Raw genomic sequence first — 13,084 nt, 5'->3', positions numbered from 1 at the left:
AAGGTGCACAATATTAGCATCTGTCTCTCTTTGAATTAAGGTAAACATGTGTCATATACGACAAACATCTCACAGTGCCTTTAACAGAATACGAAAAAGTAAAAAACAGAAAACTCTTGATGCAAAGCAGACTATTGTAGGTACTCTATTGTATGTAGGACAGTGAAAAGTGTTTCAGGCTGGGCCACAATGAAGTTGGCCATGGGCCGCATGTGGCCCACAAGCCGCCATTTGAATAGGCCGGCTCTAAAGCTTCACTCGTTTGCTTCGCATACAACATGACCTGATGTTCCCTTTATTTCACTTCCTGTGCCTCCAAACTGCAGCACAGGTTCCTCGGGAGACATCAATGATTTTCTTTCTTGCGACATCGTATTTAAAGAATGAAACACATCCCTCGTTGGAAACATACGTTTCCAGATGCGTTGAAGAGGATTTCATGTAGTTGCATCACGCTCATCAAAGCATTTTAATGAACCACAGGTCTCTATTATTATCATTATTACTATTGCAGTCACCGTGAAGCGAGTGCACCTTTGTCTGCTTCACACTGGGTTTCTGCTGCTTCCCGCTTTCATGTATAACTCTCCACACATGCTGTCGTTCACTTTTCAGTTTTTTTATTGTGATGATGATGATGATGATGTCGATTATTAAATATGAACTGTTTAATAACACACCTGAAAATCTCTCAACTAAAAAACACATTACAACAAATACTGTTTACTTTTTGAACAATACGAGACGAACAATCCGATAAAAGTATCCAAATAAACATTCGACAAGGATGAGCAGAATAGAGTTGTATTCTTGCACTCATTCACTCACACAAACATACATACTAATGTGCAACTGTACAGTATGTTCCCTTTCCAGTTGGTCATGTTTATAGAAACAGCTTAATTGTCTTATACATTAATTACTGTAACTCGTAAACAGGGGAATAATAAAAAAAATAATAATAATAATAACTCCAGCTTTGAAACTGACTGCAAGTTTGAGAATATCTCAGAGAAGAAGAAAGAAAACCATATGGCATGTGGCATGATTCACGGAGCATGTAGGAGGATGCCGGGAATAAACAAAGCCGGTATGTTGAAAGGCTGCTCCTGATGTCTAAGGTTAGGCTCTGCAAATGAAAACAGAATGGAAATGAACAAAGCAACACCTTAAATAGCAACTCATAGTCCAAGTGTTCGTCATTTTCGACCATTTTATAAGAAAAACCTGGGCAAACATTATAATTGCAATTGTGTATAATTAGAACAGTTTGCTGGACTATTGTGGCGGCAACTTACACACAAACATGCGGAGGCACATGCCGCACATGGCCACAACACTGGAGATCTGAAGAGCTCTGCCGCACTCTGCGCTCATCAGGCAGTCCCTTGTCTTTATGCAGCATGTGGGACAGCTGCTCCCGGATTTTTTCTCCTCATGTTTCTGTGAATCCGCGTAGCTTGGCGGCTGAGTTCGCCTTATGTCGGGATTCTCTTCCTCCCACTCCATACTCTCGTCTTTCCCCATGTTGTTTCCTTAAATTGTTCTTTAACTTTAAAAAGTGGATAGGATCTGTGAAGGGAATGTACGACACGTACGTGAAAGGGCATGTGGCGTAAACCACAGCTGCCATAACAACACACCGTGTCCAATGTCATAATGCTGGAAATACTATAACCGTCACTGAGTAGGGTGTGTTTTATTACGGCCTCCATCTTACTTTGTTTTTTTTTGGAATGTTAATAACTACCCAGGCTACATTCCTGCCTTCAACACTTCCTGAGAATGCAAAGACGCCTTTCCCTCATATAACAACAAACATGCAGTGATACATACACAGAGGGGAGAATGCAGCAAAATCTATGTGAATTTGAAATCAATTCCACTCGACAGGCCACGGCAAACGTAATCTAGTGTCTGTTCTTTTTTGAAATAGTGTCCCTTTAAATATCAAACCTCGTCACTTTCATTCAAGTGAAGTCGTTGTGAATCATTAACACAGCTCTCGAGACTTAAATCCTTTTATGAAGCCACTATTGAGTGAAGTCACATTGATTTGACAGATTAACAATTCTTCCACACCGACGATCATTTCTTCTGCCAGGAGCTTCCCGTTTTAACTGCCAAATAGAATCACTCCCCACAGACATTATCAGATATTAAGTGATAACCCTGATGGTGAAATAACATCTTATCTTTGCCATCCGGTGGCTCCCCATTTATTACCACTGACAGTAAATTAAATTGCTGGCATCTGGAGGGTATACAGGCATTTTGAGTGCACCTTTCCATCTCATTCTGCTTTTAAAACTCCATTGCTTTTCAATCATAAGTAATGAAATTCCATCACCCTCCTCCACCACGTAAGCGACTCGAAAAGGAAGTTAGAGAAGGCCATTAAGAGTAAAGAAGGCATCTAATGGTCTTACCCTCTGCTCTCGAATCACCCGTCTGTCGGCTTGAATCTCTTCTCTTTGTTGGCTTCTTTTTTAGGAGTGCGGTGAACACACACACACCTTCACCCTTCACAGAAACACTGTTATGAGCAGCGGCTCGGCTCACATGACCAGAGCAGGCGGGTCTTCAGGTTTTACAGGTTTTGACCCAGTGAGGTGATATCTTTGATGACAAACAGCCCTTTTAGTTTGTTTTTCCATGATGTCAAAGGTGCAACTCATAATCCAAGCGAACGGTTCAACCCACTGACGAATCATCAGTGGGAAATCCACTCACTCACTCACGCAAAAGGACCAGCAGCCTGTTTAATAACGTGACGCAGGATTGATGGATTAAACACCTCTGTAAAACGGTAACAGGGCATTCGTTTTCAGTTGTGATGAATTGTTAAGTTTAAGAAAAAAATAAAACAAAAAATGTTTTATTATGCTCTGTTCGTATGATGGATGTGTAGACAATGTGTGCACACACACGCAATTAAGTGTTAATAAATAATTACGCAGATTCATTAATTGAGTAGACGGAACATTTCGTCTCATCGCGAACAGCGATTGATCGAGAAAGGCGAATCAGGGAGACAATCAAAGCACAAAACTTTTGAATATATTCAAAGAGGTGCATTCCATTAACAAACGGAGTCGTTTACTGAGCCATTATTCATGTATAAATGTACGTCTAATTCATTCATTTTGTCTACAGAGATAGTTGTGTGTGTGTGTGTGTGTGTGTGTGTGTGTGTGTGTGTGTAGGTGTTTTTTTTCGTATTGTGCATGTTTCTGTTATAATCAAATACAAAACATTTAAGGGTTTCTTCCATCCAAGGGCAAACTATTGTTGCTCATGAGAGCACTAATCCGCTGTAGTGAGTGGCAGCAGTCGGAGACAAAGTGCAAGGTTTTGGTGCCACCGGAGAAAATGCAGAGTGAAGACGTCCTCAGTGTGAGAACACCTCAAGGTGAGAATCCTTTCATTTTGACTGATAAACAGAGGGAAATGAGAGTGGGAAACATTTGTTTTGACAGTAATCAGCATCTCTCACAAGGAGGTTTGGGAGTTAACTTTATGGCAACGTCTCTTTGTTTCGGTAATCCGTGCAGGAATTTACTGCCACTTCATTCATCAGTTGCAAAGCTGATAAAAAAAACAACAACTTCGCAAATGAGAGAGTACTCGAGAATAATCAAGCTTTTGAATCGACATCACTTTTGCATTTCACCCTAAGCCTGAATAATATAATCTTAGTGCTTGTGTTTTTCTTGCACGTCTGTTGCATTAGTTTTAGGCAAATAAGAAAGTGATAAACTGTGTTTAGCCCCTTTTCCACCTGTCTCGCCCCGGCACAGCACGGCACGGTTTAGGTTGGTTTTCCACTACAAAACAGTACCTACTCAATGTGGGCGGAGTCATCACTGCACGGCTGCATGAAACTGCCTTGAATTTGTTTTACACACACACACAAATGAGTGACTAGTGACTTGTACAGCAGCTTTTTTCAGTGTAACTAAATCATTAGAATCAGTTCATTAAAACTATTTGACTCTGACACAGTCATTGGACTGAAATACAGCAGCGGGGTTTGTGGTCATCAGTGCTGTCACTTAATACACCAGACTCCTCTGTTAAATATTGAGATTTTAGATATTTCCCTGGTAATTGTTGGAGATTAACCCACTGTTTTGGGTCTTTTAACTACGAAAAAAAAGGGACAGCAGCCGGCTGGACGTGGAGTGGAGCTGATTTTCTGAAGCGGTGAAACTGTATTCGTTGAACTGATTTTGTATCATATCAATAATATAAAGCTGGAATAGGCTTTATGTTATTATCATTATTATTATCATGAGTTACAAATACAGTGGTCAAGCTTCTGCATTTATTTTTTTTCTGCTGTCTGATTTTTTTTTTTTCTTGTGTTGGATTTTTTTTTTGTTTTGTTTTGCCTGACTTTTTTGCCTGCTTTTCTCCTTGTGCCAGATTTATTTATTTTTTTGCCTGACCTTTTTTTTTTCCTGTGCCGGATTTTTTTTTCTTGCCTGATTTTTTTTCTTTTTTTTGCCTGATTTTTTTTTTTGCCTGCTTTTTTTTTGTGCCAGATTTTTTTTTTTTTTTTGCCTGACTTTTTTTTCTTGTGCCGGATTTGTACGAATGAAAACAGAAAACCAGAGGCAGATCAGAAGATTGTTGCCTCCAGGCTATTTAATGGTAAGATTGTTGAACAGTAACAGTGTACACACAGTAAAATGCACGATAGTATCATACGTGTGTTCATACCACCTGGGGCTCTTTATGTACTTTATGTGGCAGTACAGCATGATTTGCATTTTAACCTGTGTCTGCTCAGTTGCTCTATTACCCAAGGAGGAGATATGTTCCAATATCTGGCAGAAACATGGCACGCGGTCAAACTTATCAGATCGTGAGCTCACGCAGCCGCCACCAACACACTCCTGGGAGGCACTGATTCAACACCCAGCTGTTATTGTACGCAGGCACACAGTATTTTTGGAATCACTCAAAGACTTTCGCTAACCAATATTTTCCGAGGCTGTCAAGGTATACAGCGGGATCTTTTGAGTTGTGATGTGAAAGGAGCTATATGCAATCCTCAATAGTCCCCGCACAAGATGACAGGAAACCATGCCTCAAGTCTCGGCGTGTCCCGTCCTCCAAGAAAATCTCCACTGTACAAATGTGTGACTGGGTTTCATCTACACTTGTCTGTCAAAGTGTCATGAGCCCCTGCTATGCTCTTATGCTTAGCAAGGTCAGCCACACTCATATCTGAGAAGACCTACAGATACCTCGAACCTGGGGGAATCGAAGTTCAGTACTTTTGTGGTATCAAGCAAACTTCAGAGAGCCAATAATCAAGCAGCATGCTGCTCAACCAAGATCTAACAGCTACATCTTAAGAGTTTTATTGTAAAGTGAAAAGTAGTTTAACGTAGAGTTAATGAAATGATCGTTATCGGAATAAGTACTGAAGTCCAGATATCGATATTGATACAGTATCGTACCCTTCTTTTCTTTTGTGCTCGACTCCTCCAAGACTCACATACCTGGTTTTAAAGTAAATCATTTTAAGATTTGAACATTGTTACGATCAGGCCTAGAGGAAAACCTGATTGCAACAAGAATGTGGACACTCCCTCTTCCCAACTCCCAAGAAACCACCAGCAACACACTGGACAAACCATTTTAAAGGGTTAGTAAAAGTCTGACTGTGAGTTGGGATCAGATTTCCCCCAGGCTCGTCCGGAATCTGATCTGAATGACCTGGTGAGAAATCTGAACGTCCATGAGGTGAACTAAGTGTGTTAGCCACTTTAATATCTTGGATTTTTTTTTTGTGGCGGTAACCATGAGAGGGTGTTACCATTGACTAAACCTGGTCTTCAGTGACGCACTTCAGTTCAGTGTTTAAATTTGCCTCGAGCTCAGCAAGCCAGGCTTAGCTCCATCCTGATAGGTTGAGGGTCTCTTTACAACTTTTTTCCTCAGTATTTGAATTTTTCAAAGTCATTTTTCATCATTTTGTGTGCGACCCATATTGGTTTGGTCACTTAATTTTTTTTTTTTTGTTTTGTAGTTTACAGTAACTTGTTTAGGACCTTTGTTTTGTGGTCATAATGTGGTCAGTGGTTGACTGTGGTGGCAAATTTGGTGTGTGGCTGACACTTGTGTTACAGTTTTGTGTTGCAAAGCAACAGACTTGAGTTTGTCTGTCGGGATGTAGATTCTGCTGAATCCAGTTCGGATCTCAGATATTGTGCAGCTTGTTTGTGTGTCTGCCTGTGAGTGTGCGATGGGTTGCAGGTGTGCAGGTGTTTGATTGAATGACATGTGTGTGAGTGTCTAGGTGGATCCTGGGAGCTGATTGGTCCTGCACAGGAGGTTCCGGTATAAGAGGCCTGTTCATCCCAGCTGTAGTGGACTCCCCTTGAACCACTCACAGCCACATTGCCAGCAGACATTTTGTACTTGTTTTTAATAAGCCTTTAAAATGCTTTGTTTAGTGTGTTGCTTGTGGTTTCTTGGGAGTTGGGAAGAGGGAGCCTCTACATTCTTGTTGCAATCAGGTTTTCCTGTAAGAAACAATACCACATAGACTATGTTGAGCTGTCTGCTCCTTCTCGGCCATGTTTCTGTGTCTTAATCAGTTTTCACATATACTTTGATTTCATTCCCCTATTTATTTAAATTGCTGCTGGGGGACATTTTACAATAAACAGTCGTTTAGAAAATGCTTACAGTTATGCAATGTGAATTTGAAGGGGGTAGAAAGCACAAAGGCGCTGCTGATTATCCACTAAAGACCTTTAAAGGTCTTTAAATGTTTGAACTGCAGCTTATTTGCATTGCAAAATATCCGCTTGTTTTGTGATATTTGCTTTTAAAAAGGAGAAATTAGCACATTGTAGTTGTCAAACTGCAGTGTATACCTCCCATTTGAACATTTAACTGCAATGTGCAAACGCAGTTTGTGCTGTGTTTTGCTCAACCGACTCTAAATTGAATACATTTAAAAGTATATGACTGAATACGTCAACAGGTGGTTGATATTTGGTGTCTGGACTCAACAATTTTATCTCGAACAAAACCATTTTCCGTCTTTGGGTAGACTCTGTGTCCACACCAACAAATTGAATGTGCTGACAGAAGCGTTATCTGATCCGATACGATATTTGTCTGTGCCTTCCCAGACATTAACAATTCACTGTTTACAAATAAATCTGATTTATGACGTGACAATGACCTGTGTGAGCTTTTGTTGGCACAAAATTAGCCTGTGTGAAGGGTTAGGAAAACTTCTTTAATGATGGAGTCAGGAATAGAATTGAACAGAGATCTCTTGTGTTACAATTTATACTATCAAATGTCTAATATTATATATATTTATGTGTTTGCTCATCCATCATTTTAGCTCCTCAGTCTGCAGAGTTTGTGGCTTGGAAAATGTTCTCCTGCTGCATCCGTCTCTGCGAAGTTTGCTGCCGACTGACAACAGTGACAGAAACTTTGGCTTTGGCCGCTTGGATGTAAATGTTTTGTTTAGAACTTAATGATTATTCCTTAGTGCTGAGCAGCAGAGTTGAGTATGTGGGTTGTGCCCAAGAAAAACTTGCCAAATCGTCTCTGCCAACGCCAAACAGCTTATTCTGCTATCGACTCTCGTTTGGTGTCATTTATTTTGATTGGATGAATGAAGACTGAAGAAACAAAACTGGCAATTTAACAAGATATTCAATTAACAAACCGGTGCCTCACTAGCATGTGGAAGAACCATACACAGACACAATATTTGACTTTTTTTATTTGGGAAATAAACAGGCTTTTCAACGGTATACGATTCTTTGCCAAGAAGCATTTTTAAAACACAGAAATAATCAACCAAACACAAATGTCTTCACTTTTCTCATGAATTCCCTAATGCAGCTTTTCACCACCCGGTTGACACACTGATTTTTTTTTATTTCCGGATATTTATAATCCTCGCACTGTCTCTAACTCTCTTTATTCAAATGGATGTTTGCAATAAGTGAAGGAAAAAACACCTCAACACGTACTGACACGTACATATTACAATGTCTGTACACATACAATACAAGCCCATTAAGTGTGATTTGCTGTAGTCGACTACAGACTGAAGTGTTTATCATCATTTTATTTTCATTCTCCTCATAACTCAGCGGCGAGCCGCCGTATCGCCGCGGTGCTGCCGCAGAAACGTAACTCAATTGAAAAGTTATTTTCTCAGGTCGTTGCCTTTGTCTGTGCGGAGATGCATTTTGCTCCGTGCCACTGCTCTTCCTTGTGTTTTATTCGACTGAAAATCATCAAGAAATTAAACAGAGGGGCAAATACAGTGCTCCTCACCATTCATAATGTGAATTTGGCCTTGGGAGGAGCAGTCTAACACTTGTGCCCATTTCATCAATCTATGAGCATTGCTCTCCATTTAGCAAAATGTTCTCCATCTTTACTCTCCTCCACTGATCGTGCTGTACACGTATTTCTCCCCACAGTTGTTTTTGCAGCCTGATTATTCCATATAGCATATATAATTAATCCCGCAGGTTAATGCAGCACAGACGAGAGCAATGAATGCCAAGCTGATGTGACCTTGATCATCCCCGAGGGGCGCGAAGCCGTCATAAATTCAGTTATTAGGTGACGGCAACCTTCTTAATTGTGTACCAACACGAGTGTGAAATACAGCTGAGGAGATATTTGACACGTAACCGCGGCACCTACGGTCATCATCACAAGAATGCTCGTTAGCCGTGCGAGTGCATCACCGTGATTTTAATTACACTGTGGGAATATTATCGCTTACCCCCTTTAACAGAGTAAACAAAATAAAATGTATATATTCAGCGGGGCGGTGGTTTGATCAGCAAATACAAGAAAGTAACACCCCGACTATAGGAATTGACTATTGACCACATATGAAACACACCATTTGACCCGCGTTTGCCATTCCTCCCTCCACACAGCACGGCGATAATTAGATATAAAAACATCAGTGAAATGTCAGCTTCTATCTTTTTACGGTTCCATTTCACACATACAAGCACAATTAAACCGCATCCGTGTTGGTGCGGTTTCAATTCCTGTGGTTGGATTTTGTCCTGTGTCCTGAACTGGAGGAACGACTTTCCCCATGTTTTCTTCTGCTATGTTGAATCCAAACGCTCTCCATTTCTCTGAGTTTATCATCTAATCAAATGGCTGACTGAAGTCAAACAGATATGAGCAATAACATAATGAAAAACCCTAAACCTCACCATGTCAGTCCACATAAAGGGGACACTCTGGAGGGTTGCAATTACTTTGATAGCAACCAAACCCCCGCCCGTTTCTCAACTGCATCGTGGAAGTTGAGTTGAGAGTTGAGAAGAAATCACTTCATGACCCATGTGCAGAAAATGGCACGGGATGGCAGAGATGTTTGTTGTTACTGTCGCTGCAGCTGTATTTACGGTGGGCTATTTTTTGAACACTCTGAGTGAGTGGACATGCCTGAGTGTGACATTATTAGTATGAACACATCAATCTTTTCAATGTAACCTGGCAACTCGGAGCAATGCTGTGTGGAGGTAAAGAAATTTAAAAAAAAAACAAGGTTCTGTGTGTATGTGTGGTCACTTTAACCTTTTGGGTATTAACGCAAAAGTCCACTTGATGTGAAGCAAGGAGCAAACAGTTTAGCTCATCTAGTTTGAAGTGATTCAATAAAATGAAGGTATTTTTATTGTGTATATTTAGAAAAAGCCAATATGATACATGAAATATGTCAAAATGTTCTTTATTATAGGTTATTAGGATTTCTACATGAACACCTCTAAAAAGAACTAACTTACTTGTTTATTAGGCTTCTCACAATCGTGCTGGAAAGAGAGAAATAGGTGAATGTGAGTGTAGCAGGCGTAAAAAAGCATGAAATATAGCCCCAGTGAAGGGAGCAGCATAAACCTGGCCACTCTAACTTTTTTTAATTTGGATTGGCAACTCAACTGCCAAGATGGCAATATTTTATCCTCGAGTCATTTTCTGAGCATCGTGCTGTGGAGCAGAGTGGCTCTCCATCATGTTTGTCAGGGGGAACTTTATTGAAGAACACTGAGGCCAGATTGGATGCTTGGGCACATGCGACGGAGGAAGGTGTGATATTGATGTAGTGATTAAATTCTTTGTCGCAAAGATGCCATGTCCCCAGTCAGCTTGTGCATTCATTTAGCAGAGAATTTGGTGTTAATTAGGGTGAAATCCTCCACAATGAGTCACAGAATAATATTTTTTCTTAAATAATGAATGAAATGAAATGAACTGTGTTTACACATATTAACAAAATCAAAAACCATTTACAACACCACAGCCTTCAGCTGCAGCTAATGATTGCTTTCACAATCGATTAATCTGTGTGTTATTTTCAGTCAGAAAACGTTTAAAAAAAATGTTGATCAGTGTGTGTCAAACCTGGAAATGGAGATGTTCTCAAATGTCTTGTTTTTGTCCACAAACCAAAAATGATTTCTTTGTTATATGGAGCTAAGAAATGGAGAAAACATTCACAATCTTGTTTCAGCAATCTTGTTTCAATCATGAAAAAAAAGCTTCAAACCGATTATCAAAATAGTTGACGATTACTTTAATTGTTTAAGAATCAAGTCATTGTTTAAGCTCTACTACAGCCATCTTTCCAGAGTCATATCATTGCATGTGTTTCTGCCTTTCTGTAGACATCTGCAATGACAGCAAAGAAAAACATCGGATAAAAGGTGATGCAACGATCAACATTAAGTGGTTAATCGTTGCAACGAGGTTGGCGGAGGAGAGAATGGTGTCCCCACTATCATGTACCTTTTGTGCACAAAGATAAACTGGGTTTCTGAAAAACCGACATGTTTCCTTGAGTGATGTCAAAAGCCTCACACATGAGCGGATACTGCGCCTTCTCCGCCTTAAAACTAAAGGGATGTCAAAATACCCACAGGCATCCCATTCTACAAAAGCTGAAAAACTATTTTCCTGCAGCACCGAACACAACATTTAGTTGCTGTATTTTATTTATTTCATTTATTTACCCTTAACGAAAGCATTCGGGAGTGTATCAGGATTATTTCAGTCTTTGTGTCCGTCTTGAATTTGCTCAAGGACCGCTGACTGAAATATAGTGCTTATGTATCCTCAAGGTAATGGAAAAGATGGTCTACTGACAGGCGGCAAAGACCCAGGGTCATGTTTTTCCTTGCAGACATAAATCTTGGCCTTCTTTTGCCCCCTGCCCGCCCTTCTCAAACATCTGTAGCAGGAGATGTCTTTTGGCTATCTTGACTGATTGAGAGGCATGATTTATGTCTGCTGGCCAGGATTATAGCAGGAAATTCAATTAAATTGAGGAACATAAATAGAAGATAAATTAATAAGTGCCCTCACGATATTGCTCTTCCCCGCAGGCTTCTGTCTACATGAGAATACAGTGAATGCGCTTCGATGAAAAGCCTGTTTTCATGCAATCGGTGAGTCACCCTGATTATTTCAACAGATTAGTGCTTTGCTGTATAACCGAGGTACGAAGGTATACATGCAAATTCATTAATGACTGAGGCGAGCAACAAGAAAAGACACTGAGGGATCTAAGTTGCACACTTGACTGTGACACTTAGTGGATACAGCATGTAAAGGTAGGAGGTCATTACTTACAAAACAAGTAAGACAAATCTGAAAGTGAGAGAATCGTCCTCCCTCCTTCTTCTGTTCATGTGGCTGAAGTGGCCTTTGGAGATTTCACCTTGAAAGATCTGTTCCCTGAAAACACATGAAAAGTGGATCACCTCAGGAACGATGCAATCCGTCTCTATTTGCACCAGCACGCAGGCTAAACTGCTGGTTCTCACAGTATTGACATTGCCTGTTCTTTTTACTGCCAGATTTGTTGGCCACCTGAGGTATTTATACACCTCCCCATACAAATGCACCAAATGTAAATTAAGCCTCTTCATAAATAATCCACTGGGAGGAAAAAAAAACCCCAAAACACATTCCCGTAGATGGAAACAGGTAAAGAATACTTGTTTCCTGCCTTCGTAATAATGGGCCAGTGAGCTGATTTTTTGTCCCACCGTGTTTGGGCTGCTTTGCTTCCAGCACGGACCATTAATATATGACTCCCAGTTTCAGATGCCCTTGCTCAACAAGGAGTTCTAAATCTGAAAAAGTGGTTAGGAGGACACTCATCTTAGCTTTGCAGTGCCAAGCCTGTCTCCCTACTTAAGCAGGGACTAATTTATGCCTGGTAATAAAAAATACATAATATAAAACAAGGAGTAGCCCGGGGCAGGAGGTGGCAATAAGAGGTGTGAGGCCCCGACAACAATAACTCAGAGTGATTTATAGCTCAGTGATGGGTGGGGTGGGGAGGGGGCTTCGCCAGCATGTCGGTATTTCATTGCACGCATTCATGTATTCCATCGTAAACTGATGAGACAATGAAATCTCCAGAAATATATCCTTGAAATGTTTTTTTCGTGCACCGTAGAACAAATCATATCAAGGTACCCCCCCCCAGCTGGCTGGTGTATGTTTTTTTTTTAATCCCCAATTTATAAACAAATCATCCTATACGTCTATATATATATAACGCAGTATGGTGAAACACATGGCACATTTGCATGATGAGAAGGGCTTTCTATTTTCCGAAAGTGAAAAATTATGAGGTTGGCGGGTCACACCTGTCCTTTTTTTGAAAATGTTAATATATTCACACTTGCTACCATGATACAGGGCTGGTCAGTGAACATTAACACTCTGCTTTATAGTGATGAATCCGACATGCCCCAGGTGCAAACATCTTACAACATCAAAAACTTCAATATTCATATCACATTTAAGACAATCTAACGTATCATTCTCCTCACTGTAGTTTCAAAGCGTTGCTCTCATCCAGCCACTGCTGTGCAGACTCTGTCTCTTTATTTATCACTCTCACACACACACAGAAGGGACAGCAGACTCACAAACGTACAAGCGGCGGGACGCTCGAGCTCACGGCGCACACAGGTGTGCACGCGCGCATGGACACAGTCAGACATGTCTGATGCAAAGGTGAGGAAAATGAAGGCTGTCG

At 40.6% G+C, this 13,084-nt stretch overlaps 1 long non-coding RNA gene across 1 annotated transcript; it reads right to left on the bottom strand.

Moving 5' to 3' along the window:
- Window positions 1-603: 603 nt before the first annotated feature.
- On the bottom strand, window positions 604-2,543 carry LOC122759363. The gene is made up of 3 exons (XR_006358255.1): window positions 2,430-2,543; window positions 1,299-1,572; window positions 604-1,129 (listed from the first exon to the last, which is right to left on the bottom strand). It is a non-coding gene; the product is annotated as an uncharacterized LOC122759363 (long non-coding RNA).
- Between the last annotated feature and the right edge of the window lie 10,541 nt (window positions 2,544-13,084).

This window comes from Solea senegalensis, linkage group LG18 (genome assembly GCF_019176455.1).
Source record: "Solea senegalensis isolate Sse05_10M linkage group LG18, IFAPA_SoseM_1, whole genome shotgun sequence".
In the NCBI taxonomy this organism is placed as follows: Eukaryota; Metazoa; Chordata; class Actinopteri; order Pleuronectiformes; family Soleidae; genus Solea; species Solea senegalensis.
Note: the sequence above shows the minus strand (reverse complement) of the source record. Positions and strands in the feature narration are given on the sequence as shown.